Here is a 22,402-nt window from a genome sequence, read left to right as displayed (position 1 = left end):
GTCAGGTGAGCAAATTCTTAAGGAAGTAGAAAAAGTTGACTTTAGGTATGGGAAGAAGAATAAAAACAAAAAAGTCAATGGATGTTTTCAAAGAAAATCAATTTTCTTTCAACTTCCTTACTGGAAAGATTTACTCGTTAGACATTGCTTGGATGTCATGCACATAGAAAAAAATGTATGTGAAAGTATAATCGGTACATTACTCGATATCCCAGGTAAAACCAAAGATGGTTTGTCTAGTCGTTTAGATCTTGTTGAAATGGGTATAAGACACCGCTTGGCACCTGAAGAAAAAGGGGCTCGCACATATTTGCCTCCTGCTTGTTTTACATTGTCTAAAGAAGAGAAGCAAGCCGTATGTCAATAATTGGCAGGGATGAAAGTGCCTGATGGTTACTCATCGAATGTTCGAAACTTGGTGTCTATGGAAGATTTGAAGTTAATTGGAATGAAATCACATGATTGTCATATATTAATGCAACAATTACTTCCAATTGCCATTCGGTCAGTTTTACCAAAAAGAGTTAGAGATAGTGTGACAAGTGTGTGCATTTTCTTTAATCAACTATGCGGAAAAGAATTGGAAATGAAGAAGTTGAATGCATTGCATGATGAAATAGTTGAAACTTTATGCAAGCTTGAAAAATATTTTCCACCATCATTTTTTGACATCATGATACATTTGATGGTCCATTTAGTAAGAGAAGCGAAGTTGTGTGGGCCAGTTTGGGCGAGATGGATGTATCCATTTGAAAGGAATATGAAGGTGTTGAAAGGATATGTACGTAATCACCATCGCCCTGAAGCTTGTATGGTTGAGTGTTATTTAGCAGAAGAAGCTGTGGAATTTTGTTCAGAGTACATGGTTGGAATCGACACAATCAGAATTAGCAAACCACGGAATAACTCGGATGGAGTTGATAGAGGATTACGAGGGAAAGGAACAGTAGTGACCATATCTCGTGCAGAATTAGATCAAGCTCATTTAGTTGTGTTGGAAAACAATCCCGAGGTTCAACCATATATAACGTAAGTTATAGATTTAATAAACATTATGCTCATTTTTATGTATAATTGAAATTTTAATATGTTGTACTTTGTATTTGTAGTGAGCACATGGAGTTATTGCAATCAATGATTCCCAACAAGGTTAAAAATAAACAGAAATGGATTATAGATGAGCATAATAAAACATTTAGTCGATGGTTGAAAAATATTATTCTAGCAAGGTTGGGAGAAGAAAACCATGGAGTGTCGACAGAGTTAAAACGCATATCATTTGGACCAAGTGTTCATGTAATAAAGCACCATGCTTACATTGTTGGAGGAAAAAGATTTCACACAAAGTCAAGAGATGATGCTCGAATGGTTCAAAATAGTGGAGTAAGTATTGTGGCAGAAGCAATGCATTTCGCTAGTGCAAAAGACAATAATCCAGTTGCTGGTACTATGGCATATTATGGGGTTGTTGAAGAAATATGTGTAGAGTCCAAGAACTTTACTTAGCTAATTATTTAGTAGTATTATAGTATGTATAGTTGTAATGACCCACTAATCTAGACTAATTGGACCATTATCGAAACTATACATAAAAACTTACATTTTACGAAAATACCATAATTTATTGAGTAACTTGAAAATAAGAGTTATTTACAAAGAAACAGAATACTAAGAAGGATTTTGGGATCCCATTGTCTTTAAAACAAAATAAGATTTAAAATAAAAGACATTACATAATAATGCGGAAAATACATGTAAAACCATAAAAAAAACATAAAAGGAAACTACATCCTCGAATCGATAACGCTCGGCCCCTTGACTCCATTCATCATCGATACACATCCTCCCAAGCATCACGAATCTTACCGCCTCTAAGCTTATTTTCCTGCACATAAACAGAAAGGAGTGAGCCTAATGCCCAGCAAGGAAAAACCTAACACATAGTCATATACACAATTTCATAAGAAAACATAAAGACTTAACATAATACATATAACATACACTTATTATAATGGCCATTATTACTTGGGGTCCCATAGACTAAACAAGCATATGCCCATGGGGTTAATGGGGTCCTACTAGCTAAGTAGGTCATATGCCCATAACCCATTTGGGGTCTTGTTAGTCATATGGGTCATATGCCCAAGCCTACAAACATACACATAAATCATAACACTTTTAATAACATAAAACATATAGATAACATAATCACATAACATGTTAATTCTAGCCTATTTTCCTTACCAAAGTTACCGGGATAAAATGGAGTGAGTTAGGACTTTTGGAACACTCCTAAAACCACAATGAACAAGGGTGAGTCTAAAGAAAGGAGATGAAATGAAAGAGAATAGGAAGACTAAACCATTAAACGAAAATATGCTTACCACCACTTAAGTGCTTAAGAACTTGGATTCCCTAACCAAAAATAAGAATAAGGTTAGGGGACTGAGTAGAAGGTTTTGAGAAAAGAAATAACATAGAATACAGAAAGGACTAGAGTTTTGGGTTTACCTCAAAGATTGCAAGATCAATCTAACATCCACCGAAATACTATAGCACTCACTTACTTCCCAAGTGTTTGATAAGCTTATGATGTTTAAGCTTATAGTTTTTCCCCAAACCAAGTGTTTACACTCTCTCACTCACTTAACACTAGCAGCCTCTGAACTTAGAGCAAATGGTGAATAATGGCTGGGTACTAGGTCCTATTTATAGAGTTTGGGAATGAAAATATCTTGATTTTACTTGAATAAAAATAATGGCTTTTTAGGTGAAAATCATTTGAATAATCGTTCAGCAGAGGCTGAAGACTCGTTCAGAAGATGCTGGACTGTTGAAGGAGTTTGAATGGCTGAAGGGAAAAGAATTCAAATGAATTTGAAAACATGCTGGTGGAGGCGATATATCGCCCCCTATAGGCGATATATCGCCTGGACCTTTGTTCCCGAGGCGACCGTGCATCGATTCGTGTTTTCCGTATCTACGTGCTGCGACATATCGCCCCCTATAGCTGCGATATATCGGCATACGCAGAATATTTAAACACGAGTTTACACATTTTTAGCTAAGTTTGAATGGACTAAACAGCCTTGACTAAGCCCTCAACGTGCTCAAAGCTGCTGACTGACCCTATACATTCAAACTTTTACCCTTATTTAATTTAATCCTCAAAAATACTAAATCCTTAATTACCATTCAAAACATGTGCTTAAAATCCTATTGGTTGATGTCTAAACTTATAATATAATAATATATTCCTTAATATCAGACACATTAATCAAACCTTAGGTTATACTTAATATTCTTAAACTATAGGTTAAACTTAGAAAATCTATAAGTACTACTATGAGTGTCCAAATAACTCCCGGTCTGAACCAAAAATCCAAAGTAACAATGATAACACTAAACATACTATAATACTACTAAACAATTAGCTAAGTAAAGTTCTTGGACTCTACAATTCTCCCCTACTAAAAAGAATTTCGTCCTCGAAATTTACTTACCAAATAACTCCGGATACCGGCTCTGCATGTCCTCTTCCAACTCCCACGTTGCCTCGCGTTCAGAACTATTGCTCCATAGGACTTTAACTATAGGAAAGCTCTTGGACCGTAACTGCTTCATCCCCCTATCTAGGATGCTAACCGGTCGTTCCTCGTAACTTAAGTCTTTCTGGAGTGCTATGGTATCGTACTTGAGGACGTGAGATGGGTCTGACACATACTTGCGTAACATCGAGATGTGGAAGACGTTGTGACTATCGGCTAGTGCTGGCGGTAGGGCTAGTCTATACGCAACTGGTCCCACTTTGTCCAATATCTCAAAAGGACCTAAGAATCGGGGACTGAGCTTGCCTTTCTTCCCGAACCGCTTGACACCCTTCATAGGAGATATCTTCAGGAAGACTTGATCTCCAACTTGGAACTCCACATCGCGTCGCTTGGTATCCGCATAGCTCTTCTGTCGGCTTTGAGCAGCAAGCATACGCTGTCTAATAAGCGTTACTGCTTCTTGTGCTTGTCTAACAGCTTCGGGCCCTAGAAGCTGCCTTTCTCCTACCTCGTCCCAGTGCAACGGTGATCGGCACTTTCTTCCATATAGCAACTCATAAGGTGCCATCTCGATCGTCGACTGGTAGCTATTGTTGTACGAGAACTCGATCAGCGGTAAGTACTTGTTCCACGATCCTCCGAAGTCAAGTACACATGCGCGTAGCATATCCTCTAAAATCTGAATCGTACGCTCTGACTGCCCATCTGTCTGAGGATGGAAAGCTGTACTAAGACTTAACTTAGTACCCATGGCTTGCTGTAAGCTTCTCCAAAATCTTGACGTAAACACTGATCCTCTATCTGATACTATCGTCTTGGGGATTCCATGCAATCGTACAATCTCTTGGATGTAGATGTCTGCATATTGGTCTGCCGTATAAGAAGTCTTAACAGGCAGAAAATGAGCCGACTTGGTTAGTCTATCTATGACTATCCAAGCAGAATCATGCTGCTTATTTGTCTTTGGCAGACCCGTCACGAAGTCCATGGCTATATCATCCCACTTCCATTCCGGTATGCTAAGCGGTTGCAATAATCCAGCAGGCCGCTGATGCTCCGCCTTCACTTGCTGGCATACCAGACACTTAGATACATATTCCGCTATGTCCTTCTTCATCCCTGGCCACCAATAGACTGCCTTGATGTCATGAGTCATCTTGGTAGACCCTGGATGAACCGAGTATGGGGTGTTGTGCGCTTCTTCTAGGATCGTCTTCTTAATACTTTGATCGTCTGGCACACATACCCGATCCTTATATCTCAATAAACCTTGACTGGATATTGAGAAATCTGTAGTCTTGCCTTCTCTGACTGCATCCATGTGCGTTGCTAGTGAATCATCATGTCTCTGACCATTCCGTATGTCTTCTAGCATATTCGATTGGATAGACAAGTTAGCCAACTTGCCTACAACCACTTCTATTCCGGCACTGATAAGCTCCTGCTGTAGTGGCTTTTCTATTCCGGATAAGGCTGCTAAGTTCCCATAACTTTTTCGGCTAAGTGCATCGGCAACTACGTTTGCCTTCCCCGGGTGGTATAGGATTTCGCAGTCGTAATCCTTTACTAATTCCAACCACCGGCGCTGCCTCATGTTAAGCTCCTTCTGAGTAAAGAAGTATTTTAAACTTTTGTGGTCCGTATAAATCTCGCACCGTTCTCCGTAAAGATAATGGCGCCAGATTTTTAACGCAAAGACCACCGCTGCCAACTCCATATCGTGAGTTGGATAGCGTTGTTCATACTCCTTTAACTGACGTGACGCGTAGGCTATCACCTTGTCATTTTGCATCAGTACGCATCCCAATCCTAACTTTGATGCATCACAGTAGACAACGAACTTGTCGTTGGGTGTTGGGACACTTAGTACTGGTGTTGAGCAAAGCTTATCCTTAAGCAACTGGAAGCTTTCCTCACACTTATCATTCCAGTTAAACTTTTGTTGCTTCCGGGTCAGGTTGGTGAGTGGAGTGGCTATTTTAGAAAAGCCCTCTACAAACTTTCTATAGTAACCTGCTAGCCCTAAGAAGCTTCTTACTTCCGACGCGTTCTTTGGTCTAGGCCAATCTTTCACGGCCTCTACCTTCGATGGATCTACTGCAACTCCGTCTTTCGATATGATGTGCCCGAGGAACGCCACTTGTGAGAGCCAAAACTCGCATTTCTTGAACTTCGCGTAGAGTTGGTGCTCCTTCAATCGCGTCAAAATTATCCTCAAGTGTTCCTCGTGCTCCACTTCATCCTTGGAGTAAATTAAAATGTCGTCGATGAACACAACGACGAATTTATCCAAGTAGTCCTTGAAGACCCTATTCATTAAGTCCATAAACGCGGCTGGCGCGTTAGTAAGACCAAAAGACATAACCAAGAACTCGTAATGTCCATAACGAGTCCTAAAGGCTGTCTTAGGAATATCTTCCCCCTTTACCTTGAGCTGATGATACCCGGACCGTAAATCGATCTTAGAGAATACAGTCGCGCCTCGGAGTTGATCAAACAAATCATCAATCCGAGGTAGCGGGTATTTGTTCTTAATCGTTACTTTATTCAGCTCATGGTAGTCTATGCACATGTGCATACTTCCGTCCTTCTTTTTCACGAATAGTACCGGAGCTCCCCATGGTGAATGGCTTGGCCTAATGAAACCCAAGTCTAGGAGTTCTTGTAGCTGCGTCTTTAACTCCTTGAGTTCCGTAGGTGCCATCCGGTATGGTGCCTTAGAGATAGGCTCGGTGCCCGGTACTAATTCTATCGTGAAGTCTATTTCTCTAGTTGGCGGCAATCCTGGCAAGTCATCGGGGAAAACTTCTGGAAATTCTTGTATGACTCGAACATCTCCAACTTTGAGTGATGTCTCCTTCTCCACATTCGTGATGTTGGCTAAGAATGCTTGACATCCTTTCTCCATCATTCTTTGAGCTTTGAGAGATGATACTAACGGTGTGCGTAGTCCTGAAGCTTGTCCCATGAAGCACAGTTTCTGGCCGTCAGGAGTATCGAATGTCACCTTCTTGCGTCTGCAGTCGATCGTTGCGCCATGCCGTGCTAGCCAATCCATGCCTAGTATGACGTCGAAGTCTTTGATCACCAGCTCTATCAGGTCTCCTTCTAGTTCCTTGTCCTCAATCTTGATTGGTACGCCTCGTACAATTCGTGATGATAGAACTACTTTGCCCGAAGGCAACTCGGTTGCAAACCTAGTTCTAAATCTTTCACTAGGTTTGTCTAGTTTATCTATCATTCCTAACGAAATATACGAATGGGTGGCTCCCGAATCAAATAATACATGACATAATTTATTGAGGATGGAAACCTGACCTGTGACCACCTTGTTGCTAGCATCCGCCTCTCCTTGGGTTAAAGCAAAAACCCGAGCAGGAACCATCTTTTCGTCCTTCTTTCCTTCCGGCTTTTGCTGAGGACAGTCTCTTTTACGATGCCCTTCTTGACCACAGTTGAAACACTCCTTGGTGTTGGCACGGCATTCTCCGGGGTGCTTCTTCTGACATTTGGCACATGGCGGGTATTCCACGTAGCCCGACCTATTTCCCCCATTACTTGGTCGTGCCCTTTTATTGTTGTCGGCTTGCTTGTTGTCAGGATGCCTTCTCTTTTGTCCGTTACCGTTGTTGTTGGACTGACTGTTGCTGGACTGATTGTTGTTCCGACTGGCCTGAGGTTGGCTCTGCTGCCTAGGTTCCGGCTTGCTGGCTTCTTCTTTGCTCACGTTGGCTTGCAACCTTTCTACTTCAATTGCCGTCTCAAGAACGTCGGCATATGAAGTGTTTCCCGGGTTTGCTAGTTTAACCCCCATCTCGATCTTCGGGCGAAGTCCTCTAACAAACTTGTTCACCCTTAGATAATTGGTCGGAACTAACTCTGCCGCGAACTTGGCTAAGCGATCAAACTGACGAGCATATTCTGCCACTGTTAAATTCCCTTGCTTCAGATTGGTGAACTCCTCAACTCTCGTAGCAAGTACTGCTGAATTGTAGTACTTCTTGTGGAAGAGCTCCACAAATCGGGTCCACGTCATGGTGGCAGCATCGTGGGATTGCTGGACCAAGTCCCACCATATCCTGGCATCTTTCTTGAGTAAAGATGAGACGCAGGATATGCGGTCTGCATTACTAAGGTTCATGTGAGCTAGGATCGGCTCCACATTCCTTAGCCATTCTTCTGCTTCAAAGGGGTCCGTAGTCCCTTCGAAGTTCGGAGCGTGCTGCTTGCGGAACCTCTCGTACACTGGCTCCATGTGCTGAACAGGATAAGGAGCGTAGTTCGTCATAGGCCATCCCCCATACGGACCAACTTGTTGGGGTGCTGGGGCCATTGGCTGTGGCTGCGGCTGCGGCTGTGGCGGAGGCTGAGGCTGAGATTGAGCCTGTTGGCGTTGTTGCTGCAGAAGTTCCTCGACTTGCTGTCGTAGTCTGGCAATCTCTGCAGTGTTGTCAGCTGGCTGTGCCGGTGCGTTGCGGCGAGCAGTAACACGTACTCTCCTTCGGCGAACGGTAGGGACCGCATTGGTCGCTGGAACATCGTTGGAAGCGTTCCCGTTGGTGCGAGCAGATCTTCGGAGAGACATCGTAGCAGAGTTCTAACAGTTAAAAGAAACATGTTAGAACTTTTTCCTAATAGGCTCTAAGGCAAAAACTTATTCTAAAACAAACATATCTCGGACCTATTTATTATGACTTTTTATGAAAAATTATATAGGTCTTTATTTATTATTAGAGTGGGTTTCTATACTTAGAAAAACAAGTCATATTTATTTTCTAAGTGTGTTTCTAATCATCCTATATGACTTAATTCTCAGGCTCGAAACTTATCTTTGTTCCAAAGTTAACCATATTGAGGGAGGGTTGGGATCAGTAAAATCGTTCCCACTACTAAGGCCCCCTAACTCTCAACAAGGAAACCAGGTTCATTGATTCGTATCCACCCTCACCGAACTCAGTCATTATTCATTTTATTTAGTATTTATTATGATTGTGAAAAAAATTTCAAACTCACACATGATATTCAAATAGCATGTTTATTCATTTGGAAAACAATTTCACTTATTACAATCATAACATAAAAGTAAATAAAACAAATAAAAACTACTAATCTAAAAATCGGGATCTTCTACATCCGATCCGTCATCTAACATATCATCATCTATAGCCTCATAGTCATCATTATCATGAGCATCAAAATGCCCTCTAGGAAGGTTTGTGAGAATCCTATTCTTTTGCTCCTTGGTGAATTGAAATTCAAATTTTGCGGTGAACCTAACTAAGAGGAAATAGTATCTCATTGCTAATGGTGATTCATCCTCATCATTCATTTCTTCCCATATTTCTTCTAAGGCTGCTATTACAGGATGGAAATCTTTAAACAACCTAATCACTAATACATATTGTTCTGTTGATCTTAGCATTATTTGTTTAGCCTCTTGAAGGCCACCTATTGCTTGGTGAAACAAAAGCAACCTTCGTGTAATCCTTTCTAAGGCTCCTACGGTGTTTCTTGGCTCCCTTATTCTTTTTAAGGCCTTAATGGCTCGGATATCTTGGTAGGTTAAAGCTCCATTCATTTTTAACTGAAACATAAACACTAAAGTTGTTAGCTATACACATAGACAAAGTAACTTGTAACTTGTAACTTAAACACTTACTTGGCGGTCCGATTCGGAGCTTTGAGCATGTGTATCGAGGAGAACTTCATGCGAAGGAACCGTTTGCTCTGATACCAACTGTAATGACCCACTAATCTAGACTAATTGGACCATTATCGAAACTATACATAAAAACTTACATTTTACGAAAATACCATAATTTATTGAGTAACTTGAAAATAAGAGTTATTTACAAAGAAACAGAATACTAAGAAGGATTTTGGGATCCCATTGTCTTTAAAACAAAATAAGATTTAAAATAAAAGACATTACATAATAATGCGGAAAATACATGTAAAACCATAAAAAAAACATAAAAGGAAACTACATCCTCGAATCGATAACGCTCGGCCCCTTGACTCCATTCATCATCGATACACATCCTCCCAAGCATCACGAATCTTACCGCCTCTAAGCTTATTTTCCTGCACATAAACAGAAAGGAGTGAGCCTAATGCCCAGCAAGGAAAAACCTAACACATAGTCATATACACAATTTCATAAGAAAACATAAAGACTTAACATAATACATATAACATACACTTATTATAATGGCCATTATTACTTGGGGTCCCATAGACTAAACAAGCATATGCCCATGGGGTTAATGGGGTCCTACTAGCTAAGTAGGTCATATGCCCATAACCCATTTGGGGTCTTGTTAGTCATATGGGTCATATGCCCAAGCCTACAAACATACACATAAATCATAACACTTTTAATAACATAAAACATATAGATAACATAATCACATAACATGTTAATTCTAGCCTATTTTCCTTACCAAAGTTACCGGGATAAAATGGAGTGAGTTAGGACTTTTGGAACACTCCTAAAACCACAATGAACAAGGGTGAGTCTAAAGAAAGGAGATGAAATGAAAGAGAATAGGAAGACTAAACCATTAAACGAAAATATGCTTACCACCACTTAAGTGCTTAAGAACTTGGATTCCCTAACCAAAAATAAGAATAAGGTTAGGGGACTGAGTAGAAGGTTTTGAGAAAAGAAATAACATAGAATACAGAAAGGACTAGAGTTTTGGGTTTACCTCAAAGATTGCAAGATCAATCTAACATCCACCGAAATACTATAGCACTCACTTACTTCCCAAGTGTTTGATAAGCTTATGATGTTTAAGCTTATAGTTTTTCCCCAAACCAAGTGTTTACACTCTCTCACTCACTTAACACTAGCAGCCTCTGAACTTAGAGCAAATGGTGAATAATGGCTGGGTACTAGGTCCTATTTATAGAGTTTGGGAATGAAAATATCTTGATTTTACTTGAATAAAAATAATGGCTTTTTAGGTGAAAATCATTTGAATAATCGTTCAGCAGAGGCTGAAGACTCGTTCAGAAGATGCTGGACTGTTGAAGGAGTTTGAATGGCTGAAGGGAAAAGAATTCAAATGAATTTGAAAACATGCTGGTGGAGGCGATATATCGCCCCCTATAGGCGATATATCGCCTGGACCTTTGTTCCCGAGGCGACCGTGCATCGATTCGTGTTTTCCGTATCTACGTGCTGCGACATATCGCCCCCTATAGCTGCGATATATCGGCATACGCAGAATATTTAAACACGAGTTTACACATTTTTAGCTAAGTTTGAATGGACTAAACAGCCTTGACTAAGCCCTCAACGTGCTCAAAGCTGCTGACTGACCCTATACATTCAAACTTTTACCCTTATTTAATTTAATCCTCAAAAATACTAAATCCTTAATTACCATTCAAAACATGTGCTTAAAATCCTATTGGTTGATGTCTAAACTTATAATATAATAATATATTCCTTAATATCAGACACATTAATCAAACCTTAGGTTATACTTAATATTCTTAAACTATAGGTTAAACTTAGAAAATCTATAAGTACTACTATGAGTGTCCAAATAACTCCCGGTCTGAACCAAAAATCCAAAGTAACAATGATAACACTAAACATACTATAATACTACTAAACAATTAGCTAAGTAAAGTTCTTGGACTCTACAATAGTATTATCTTTGTAACTGTGGATTTTTGGTTCAGACCGGGAATTATTTGGACACTCATAGTAGTACTTATAGATTTTCTAAGTTTAACCTATAGTTTAAGAATATTAAGTATAACCTAAGGTTTGATTATATGACTGACATTAAGGATAATATGTGTTATACTATAAGGTTTAGATGAGGACCAATAGGATTTTAAGCACATGTTATGAATGGGTGATTAAGGATTAAGTATTTTGAGGATTTAATTTAATAAGGAGTAAAGTTTGAATGCAATAGGGTCAGTCAGCAGCTTTGAATACGTTGAGGGCTTAGTCAAGGCTGTTTACTCCATTCAAACTTAGCTAAAAATGTGTAATTTCGTGTTTAAATATTCAGTGTGTGTCGATATATCGCAGCACGTAGATACGGAAAACACGAAACGATGCACGGTCACCTCGGGCATACTGGCCCAGGCGATATATCGCCTACAGGGGGCGATATATCGCCTCCTTCAGCATAATTCAAATGTTTTTTGAATTCTTTTTCCTTTCAGCCATTCAACTTCTTCATAAATCCAGCATCTTTTGAACGAGTCTTCAGCCTCTGCTGAACGATTATTCAAATTATTTTCACCTAAAAAGCTATTATTTTTATTCAAGTAAAATTAAGATTTCCTTCATTCCCAAACTCTATAAATAGGACCTAGTACCCAGCCATTATTCACCTTTTACTCTAAGTTCAAAAGCTGCAAGTGCTAGGAGAGTGTGAGAGTTAAACACTTGGGTGGGGAAATCATAAGCTTAAACATCATAAGCTTATCAAACACTTTGGGAAGTAAGGTTCTATAGTATTTTGGTTGTGGTGTAGATTGGTCTTACAAGTCTTTGAGGTAAACCAAAACTCTAGTTCATTTGTTTTATGTTATTTTCTTTCTCTTAGTCTTCTACTCAATCTTCTAACCTCACTCTTATTTTTGGTTAGGGAATCTAAGTTCTTGAGCACATAAGTTTTGGTAAGTGTGACTTTCAATGGTTTAGTCTTTCCATTCCTTTCATTTCATCTCTTTTTCTTCATTAGACTCACCCTGTTATATATGGTTATAGGAGTGTTCCAAAAAGTCCCAACGCTGTCCTCTTATCCCGGTAACTTTGGTAAGGAAAATATGATAGAATCTATATATGTTATATGCTTGTGTTATCTTATGTTTTATGTTATGAAATATGTTATAAAATATATGTTATGATTTGTATGTTGTAGGCTTGGGCATATGACCCATATGACTAGCAAGACCCTAATAGATTATGGGCATATGACCTACTTAGCTAGTAGGACCCCACTAATCTCATGGGCATATGACTTGTCTAGTCTATGGGACCCCAAGTAATAATGGCCATTATAATAAGTGTATGTAATAAGTGTTATAATATGTCTTTATGTTTATTATGAAATTTATGTTTATGACTATGTGTTAGATTTTCTTTGCTGGGCATTAGGCTCATTCCTTTTTGTTTTATGTGCAGGAAAATAGCTTTAGAGGCGGTAAGGTTCGTGGACGCTTAGAGAATGTGTATCGATGGTGAATGGAGGCAAGGAGTCAAGAGTTCGATTTCTCGAGGATGTAGTCTTGTTTTACTTTTTTATAGTTTTACATGTATTTTCTGCACTTTCTATGTAACTCCTTTTTACTTTAAATTATGTTTTGTTTTAAAGACAATGGGTACCCATATCCTACTTATTTTATGAAAGTAACTTTTGTTTCTACAAGTTTCTAATAAAATTATGGTATTTTCGCAAATGTAAGTTTTAGTAAGAATTTGTACGTATAGTTTCGTTAATGATCCAAAAGTCTAGAGTAGTGGGTCATTACAATATGGGAGCTTGATTATTCCTTATTTCAAATTCCTCTGCTCAAGTGTTCTTGGGTGGACAACAATGTTGGGGTGAGAATTGATGAACTTGGATTCACTTTGGTTGATTTAAGTAAGAAAGGTCACAAGAATGATCCTTTCATCATGGCTACCCAAGCAAAACAAGTGTTTTACATAACTGATCCTGTTGATGATAAATGGTCAGTTGTTTTACGAACCCCGGAAAGGCAGTTTATAGAAGATGAAAATGACGAAGAAAACGATGATTTGTTTCATGACAATTTTATTGTTGGACAACCAATACATGAGCAAGTTGAGAAAATCCATGATTTCCATGAAGATGATGATGATGGAGAATACATTAGAAATGATATTAGAGACGGAATATGGGTAGATTGTGGATCAACCAAGAAAACAAAATGTGTCCAGTGAGTAATGTATTCATTTTTATGTTAAATATGTATTTATTTATGTCATAATTGTAACGTTAATTCTTTTTTATGTGCAGATGACAATTTCTGAAGGGGAGAACACACCAAATAGGCGAGGCCCAACAAAGAAGAACAATATCAATAATAAAAAAGCTAAGGGAATAAAGAGAAATATTCAGTTTAATGATAAAGGTCAACCTATAGGGAAAGCATATAGTGAGATGCAATCGTACCTTGGAGTTAAAACTAGGAGAACGATCTCTCTCAATTATAAGGATTGGAGACAAGTCCCACAAGAATTGAAGAATAGAATATGGGAGGATGTATATGTAAGAAAATATTTTAATTACTTTAATATATTGATCATTTTCATGAATTACTTTGCATTTCATTAATCATTTTCTTTCTATTTCAGGGTGCCTTTAACATTCCAGAAAATTGGAAACCAGAATTAATGAAAAGTGCGGGAAGAATGATGAGAGATTTTAAGACCAACATCACTAGTGACTACATCTACCCTTTGGCAGAAGACGGATTGATAGATGAACTCCAAATCCTTCCTAAGAAATATCCAGAACTTGACCTAGAAGATTGGAGGACATTTGCTAGCCACCGTTTATCTCCTGAGTTTATGGTACTATTATGTATATCTATTATGTATATGATTTATTAGTTTTGAAATACTAATAATTGCTTAAAAACTTATTGTTACCTATTTAATGTAGGCTTTACGGGAAGCACAACGTGAAAGAGCTCTCAAATATCCTTCGAGGCATCGTACATCTCGTAGAGGGCTTGCCAATGTTAGAGAGGACCTGGTAAGTAATTCACATCACTATTTTATAACTGTCAACCTGTTATGAAGAATATTGCACTCACCAACTTTAATTAATTGTTGTATGTTGTAGAAAACTGAACTAGGTGTAGCAGATGTAGAACTGTACCAAGTTTGGATAAGAGCACGAGAAAAGAAGAAGGTTCTTGTCACAGATTTGGACAAACAAATTGAAGCAAGAACTGTAAGTGGTTTCAAGCAAGTATTTTAAAGTAATTTAGGAATGATAAAGTTCTTATAAGTCACTAATATAAGTGACCACTGGTTTGTTCCACAGAATGAGCTGAAAGAAAAAGTTAGTAGTGGAGAAATCATTGCAAAGGGTCGGAATGACATATTAACGCAAGCTTTAGGGACACCTGAGCACCCAGGGCGTGTTAGAGCACTTGGGTATGATATTATTTTTTATTTGTTGCATTTAACTTAATTCTATAATATTTTAGTTTTAAAATAAATTTGGTTGATTATTGTAGGTCGTTTGCGAAGATTTCGTCCGTCTTTGGAAGAAAACCAAAAATAGCAACAGAAATGGCTGATGTTGTTAGTAAGAAAGATGCAGAAATTGCGAGGCTCAGAGCAGAACTTAAAGCTTTAGAGGAGGAAAAAGCTAAACAAGCAGGTGGGATAGATGATATGGATGAACACGACAATGATGACGAGCAGAGCGACGAAGAATACCACACACCGTACATGCAGGATGACACATCGTACATGCAGGATGTGTTACTTTGTTCGGATAATATTCATAATGTGGTGGCAGAGGGTGTTATCATTGATGGGGTGGGTCCACTAACTATTCATGGTGTTCAACTGACAGACGAATACGCGAGGGTGCGAGTCACCAAAATGTTACAAGAGGATGCTGAAATCCCATGTTCTGTTGGGGAGATACACTATGTTCGAGATACTTATGACGCATTCCTTCCTTGGCCAAAATATTTAATTATGACTGACCAGGTATAAACGAATTCTTTAATTTGTTACCTATTAAAATATTTGTTGGTCCATTATTTTAATATTATTTTTACTTGATGTTGCGTAGGGTCCTCTAAAAAAAAAACCTCCTATGTCAAAAAGTTCATCCAAGGATAAGACGAACCGTAATTCTTTGACTAGCCCGCATCTGTCATCAGCTGGGTCTCACGTCAATCCAGAAAACACTCTGACCGAAGGCCAACAATTTGCCGATCACATCATGAATCGCATCCATGTTAGCCTTCAGTTTATGGTGAGAGAATTTTGTAGAGTTAAGGGAATAAACTCAGTCGTCTCCATTCCAGTGGACCCATCATTCATGAATCGCGAGTCAATCTTCCTAACTTCAGAGGATGTGGAACAAGTTGCTACCTTGCATATGATTGGAGGCTCAGCAATGATATTCGGATTAAGGTATCCCTTAAACTAATTCTTTGGAATGATAGGAATTTAGAATCAGTTATGAGTACTGCTCTGTGATCTGTTGAAAAGTTTCATAGACATTGAATGTTTACAGGTTTGGGTAGTCCTATTTATAGGGGAAACTCTGCCGAAATTTTTCAAAATATTTAACACTAAAGAAATTTTTGCAGGTGCATTTGGGAGTCCTTATTTCCAAATCAGCGTGTCTTTTACAAGTTTTATGACATTGAACGTCTTAGCATTAATAATGTTAACGATGTAGAGCGATCAACCATTGACTTGGCGAATTGGTTGATGACCACGGATAGAGTTTGTCAACTTTACTTTATACCTTGGAACATACGGTAAGAAATAGTGTAAACTTTTCTTATTTGATTAGTCATATATTAAAAATTTAATTATTTTACTTAACATACGCTTCTTATTTTAGGGAACATTGGATGTTGGTGATTGCTATGCCAAAAGGAAAAATCGTGTTCTTAGATCCATTGAAATCACACAAACGTCCTGAAGAAATTGATTCAATGATAATGCGGTAAGTTTTAAATTTTTTAAAATATTTCTTAATATGCAACAAATATTACATGTTACTACATTTTAATAACTTTTGTTAATTTTCTTTTTAAATAGTGCATATTATAGGGCTTCTTCCAATGGATTACTCGGCAATCCCACAAAGATATTCAATGTTTCATGTCCAAGATAACCACAAAGTCATGAATGTGGCTTTTATGTCTTGAAGTACATTAGAGATCTTGTACGGGCATCAAATGCAATGACTACCCTAAAAGAAAAAGTAAGTTCATTTTTTATAATTTATTTGCTATCGATAATCTATGAAATTAATTTATATTTATTAATTTTACAGTTTGGTGGGAAGACGCAATATTGTGAGATTGCAGACCTCTTGCCAATCCAACACGAATGGTTAGGCAAATTGATGACATACATTTATCAGTAAGCCTATTTTGTTTAGTTGTAAGTTTAGTCTTTTGTAAATGTATTAATGTTAAGGCTAGTTATCTTACTTAAGTACTTGTATTTTATATGCTTATGTACAACATTTTTAATTAATAAAAGTTATCATATTTTCATTCAAAAAAAAATTCTTAACCAATTTCAACTGTAAAAATATATATAATTGTAAAATCATATAATTAAATCGTTGAAAAATAATTAGGCAAAAAAAAAAAGATCAATTAAATAAAATTAGGCCAAAATATATATATAAAAATAGAAACCGTCCATTTAAAAATAATCAGAAATATATATTAAATAAAAAAGGCGGGCACTTTCTACTTCGGTTTTTAGGTAAAATCGAAGTAAAATGTCTACTTTCTACTTCGGTTTTACCTAAGAACCGAAGTAGAATGTCCCCTTTTACTTCGGTTCTTAGGTAAAACCGAAGTAGAAAGCAGCCCTCTTACTTCGGTTTTACCTAAAAACCGAAGTAGAAAGTGTCCAGGATGGAAGCGTATATTCACTTTCTACTTCGGTTATTATGTAAAAACCGAAGTAGAAAGTGGGGATTCTACTTCGATTTTTAGCTAGTTTTTACTTCGCTCCGAACTACTGCGGTTACGAATTTTAGCGAAAACCGAAGTAAATCAAGCTTAAAAACTGAAGTAAAAGCCCCTTTTCCTTGTTGTGAAATCTGAAATATTAATAATAAAATATGATTATAAAAAATCAATCTTATTATTAATATTAACCTAGCTATTTTGGTGAATGGTCATTTTGCCCTATTTCTAAAAAAAAAAAAAAAAAAAAAAAAGAACTTTAAAGCTCAAAATGGGAGGTCCAAGGCCCAAAGAGCACACAAAATGGGCTGGTGGCTGCTGGAAGTGTTGACCCAGCGGCAACCAATCAGAGGAGGACACGGCATGGTTGGGGCTGGGAGAAAAAGGCAGCTGGCCACTTGGGTCAGCAGGCGGGTCGATGGCACAGGTGTGCGGGTCGCGTCTCGGGTCACTTGTAGGTCAGAGGCAGATGCTGCTGGGCTTGGGGGCACCGCGTGGCGCACTGCGATGGCGCCATTTGGCACTGAGGAGGGCTGGTGGCAATTGTTGGGCTTGGATCAAACGGGCCTGAGCTTCATTACTTAAAAAAAATATATCATTTTCTTCATTTCTTTTTTCAGTTTTAACTCATTCTTTCTCTTTTCTTTTTATTAATTTCCACATGCAATTTATTTCCTGAAAATTAAATACAAATTAAATTAAAATCAATATTTTCAATTATAAAATATATTACAATAAATTCATGAAAATATTAATTAAAACTTCATCTATTTTACACTTTAAAATTAATAAATTGACATTTTTGAGCACTGATCAATAATAGAATTACAATTTGACTATTATAAATCACTTAGTACATCATTGGTTATGTTTTATTTATAACCAATTATTTTCATGCACAAATAACTTGTTTTTTTAGTTGTTTAGTTCGTTTTGTTTAAAAAATAATATGAACTATACTATGTTTGGTATAATATCTAAAAGAACATGATATTTCAACTATAATGTCTTCAAAAAAATCATTGGTATATTTTATTTTTTTTACAATTAATCGTATGAAAATAATGATACACTTAATATAAAATAAACATGATGATTTACCCAAATGAGTATATATAACAAAATTTAAACAACATGAAAAAGCAAATGATTTGATTTAATTGTGCATAAGAAATAAACTTTTGCAAATGATTTGATTTAATTGTGCATAAGAAATAAACTTATTATGCATAGTTTAAAGCATTGGAATTAAATAATTACTAAAATAAAGTAATTAGCTTTGATGTATTTTGCTGAAGTTAATTGTACTTATATGAAACTATACATTTTCGTATATTTTGATAAAAATTTATACATATTTAAATAAATTTGTTTATACATCAATTGAAGACTTATAAATAAATATACATAAAAAATATAAATAAAAAACTGAATTGAAAGCATATAAAAAAATGGAACTGCACAAAGAAATAAACGAAATATTTAATTTCAATAGATATATAAATTATATATATAATCATCATTAACTTACCATAATTAAACACAAGGCAATATAAAATTATATACTATAGTATTTATGCAATTGCGGTATAATATAAGTGTAGAAGTGTAATTAAAAATAATAATATTATTATTGTATATTTTATTATATTTTGTAATTCAAAATATAATTTTTCCATAAAAATATTTTCAAATTCTCACGACTAATAATCAACAATAATATTAACCTAAAAATAATATAAAATTATATTTTTTTTGATACAAACTCCAAAACCTTAAGTTTCAGGATTTTGCATTTGTCGATAAACAAAAATTACAAAATAAAAAATAATAATAAATAATGGTTCAAATAAGTTTGACATATAGACTAAAATGGAGAGAAAAAAAAGGAAAATACCTCAAACCATCGTTAACATCGAGAATAATAAGGTTGCCCATGGTAGAGAAAAATCGAGGGAGAAAGAAAAAATATGTAAAGAATGAATGTTATCTATTTAGACCTAATTATAATATCACACTTTTTATGTTGGTTAATAATTTACATAGTAAATCTTTTACATTGGTCATGTGAATGATGAACTTACAGTGCTTTTTATGAATTGATGTTATAAAGTGAAATCTTGCATAGGTTTCCACTCACTCACATGATGTGAAAACTTTATTTTTATTTTTATTATTGGTCACTATATTTGGCTTACGGGGAATAAGTTTTTTTATAGCGATCTATTGTAATTATTACTTTACTATAGTTGGTTTTATAATTTTGGTATGTCAACCGATACACAAGAAAGGAATGGAGCCAGGAATTATAATGAGGGAGACTATTTATTTTTATTTAGAGGGGTTAAAATGTTATTTTTCCAAAATTTGGAGATTTTTTGTCAATAACAATAAAAATATAATATAAAAAAATTGATAGAAGATAAAAGCAAGAAACAAAATTAATAAAGCAATATTATATATACATTGTTATTGACTTCATTCTCTCTGTATGTAATGATAGACAAATTTTTACACAGAGTTAATATGACACTTGTTACTACCATATTCATTCAAAGTCATCACATGATTCTACTTTAAAAAGATTATAAGATTAAAAAAATTGTTATATTAGTGTGTGCAAAAAAATATTATGTTTATACATAAATTATGTGTATATTTGCGGTGAAAATACCTAATTTATTATGTGTGTAGCACTTAAGTATCCAAATTATTTTTTTAGTAGCAAATGTACATTTCTTCAATATTTTGCTGCAGTTAAGTACAATTATCAATTCTCACCATTAAGTTTGATTGTGACACGTAAGCGAAAGTGCTTAATTAAATAGATATTTATGGCGAAAGTACCAAATTTAAGAGATATTTATGACAAAAGTATCAAAGTTATAAGTAAATTTCACGCTATGATGACAAGCTTAACGGTAAACAAACAAATGCACTAAATTGCACAAAAACATGGACATAATATACTTTTGTTGCCAAACAAATAACTTAGATAGTTAAGTGTTACAAACACAATAATTTATGTATTTTCGCCGCAAATATCTCTAAATTAAATAAATATATATTGTATATATATAAGAATTAATAAACCTAAGATTATGGTATTATATTTTGGATTTATTTAAAATGAATTGCTTAATGTATTCATAGGCACACGAAAACACAATACAAGAAATAAGGCATTTGTCGGCGCAATTAGCGAAACACGCCGGCAAAAACAAGGTCTTTTGTCGGCGCAAACCCGAATTGCGCCGGCAAAGGTTTATGAAAATTTGAAATTTAAATAGCAGACACTTTTTTCGGCGCATTTCACCTAACGCGCCTGCAAAAGTCAAACGTGTATTTTAAACTCGATGCACGTTTTCAAGAAGGTAGGTGGCCAGACTTTTGCTGGCGTGTCTCGTCGGCAAAAGTCTAAACTGCATCGGTAAAATGTATACTTATTTAAACGGTACTGTTTTGGATTAGGGTTTTTTGATTGACTTTTGCCGGCGCCACGAAACGCGCCGGCAAAAGTCAAAACGATATACCCAGTCCCCGAGCCCTTCTTCCCTTCTTCAACCCTTTCTTCTTCCTTTTCTTTTTTCTCTCTTTCTTCTTCTCTTCTCTCTAGCTTTCCCTCCGACCAGCCTAGCCCGCTGTTCTCCCTCTCACTCTCCACGACTCTTTGTTTTGCCCGCCTTGCCGCTAACGTCCACGTAGTTCCACTCCTCTCTCAAGGTCAGTAAATCCCAATGCCTCTCTCTTTCTTTCTCTCTATCTCAGTTTCTCTCTGTATTTTTTTAATGGGTCTCTCTCTCTATAAACAGGTCCACCAAAGTGGTTGAGCAGCTCCAATCTCTCATCAATAGGTAGAACAGCTCCAAGAGTTAGTTTTTTTAGGTAATTAAATTAATATTTATTGTTTAAGAAATGTTATTCTTAAATATGTAAATGTGTGTGTGCATTTGTTTATTTAATGTTAATTTTTTTTAGAAAATTGATTAATTAATTGTGAACGATTAATATATATGTACATGTGTGATATTTTGTATTATAGTTATATTTTTGTGTTATAAAAAACAAATGAATTTGTGTAGTTTTAGAAAAATGAGATTAATAATGAAAAAGAAAAAAGGAAATATGTTTTTAGTATTTATTAAAAAATTAAAAAAATTGATTTGAGTATGTATTTTTTTTAATTTTAATGCTTTATATGTATATTAAAAAAATATATTAGATTATTATATTATATTGTATATTTGTATTATACTTTATTTTTTTATATTAAAGATTATTTGTTTATAAATATTTACTAAATAAATTGTTTTGAAGTTACTGATATAAAAAGATTTGATATATGTTATTAATCTTGGTTTATATTGTGCATGCTCTAAGAATATTCTGTATATTGCTCTAGTAATATTATGTATATTTTTGTGTGTAGTTTGGAGGTTTTATAAAATTTTAGGATAGTTTAAAATATAGTTGTTATGTTGCCCAAATTTTGTTAGTCTTAGGAAAATTAACATTAATTACAAAAAATATAGCCGTTAACATTAATTTTTATTTTAATGCTTTATAAGTATTTTATTTCTCTTAATAACAACCATTTTAAGTTATTTTTATAATATATGCCTTTTGTATTTATTAATTTTTTTTTGTTTGTAAAATTAACAAAACAGATTTGAATATGTATTTTTTTTATTTTAATGTTTTATATGTATTTTTTTATTTTTTTTTGTTAATATTTATTATATTTTATTTTGTGATATATATAAAGGTAACAATATTTAAATAATTTTTTTTTTAGATGGACACGTCTATTGGCCAGCTTCCGAGCATGATCGACACATTCGAGCACCTCCACAAGAAGAAGGATAAGTGGATTAGCGATGAAGCGGCGACAAAACATGTAAGTTGCCTAACCTTAACTAATTTATGACTATTTAACTTTAAAAAAGTTTAGTAAATAATTAATAAATATTAATTATTAATTGGTTGGTGTCAATTAGTAATTATTTATTAATTATTAATTAAATTTTTAACAATTAAATCTTTATAATCTATGTGCCAATATTTTTATGATTAATGATTGTGGACTAAGATAAAAAAAAAAACAATGTAACTAATGTTGTCCCCCGTATCAGGGAGCTTGTGGGCTAAGTTAGTTTGTT

Source organism: Humulus lupulus, chromosome 8, assembly GCF_963169125.1.
Source record: "Humulus lupulus chromosome 8, drHumLupu1.1, whole genome shotgun sequence".
Taxonomy (NCBI): Eukaryota; Viridiplantae; Streptophyta; class Magnoliopsida; order Rosales; family Cannabaceae; genus Humulus; species Humulus lupulus.
The sequence above is the reverse complement of the archived record's forward strand: the minus strand, read 5'-3'. Positions refer to the sequence as shown.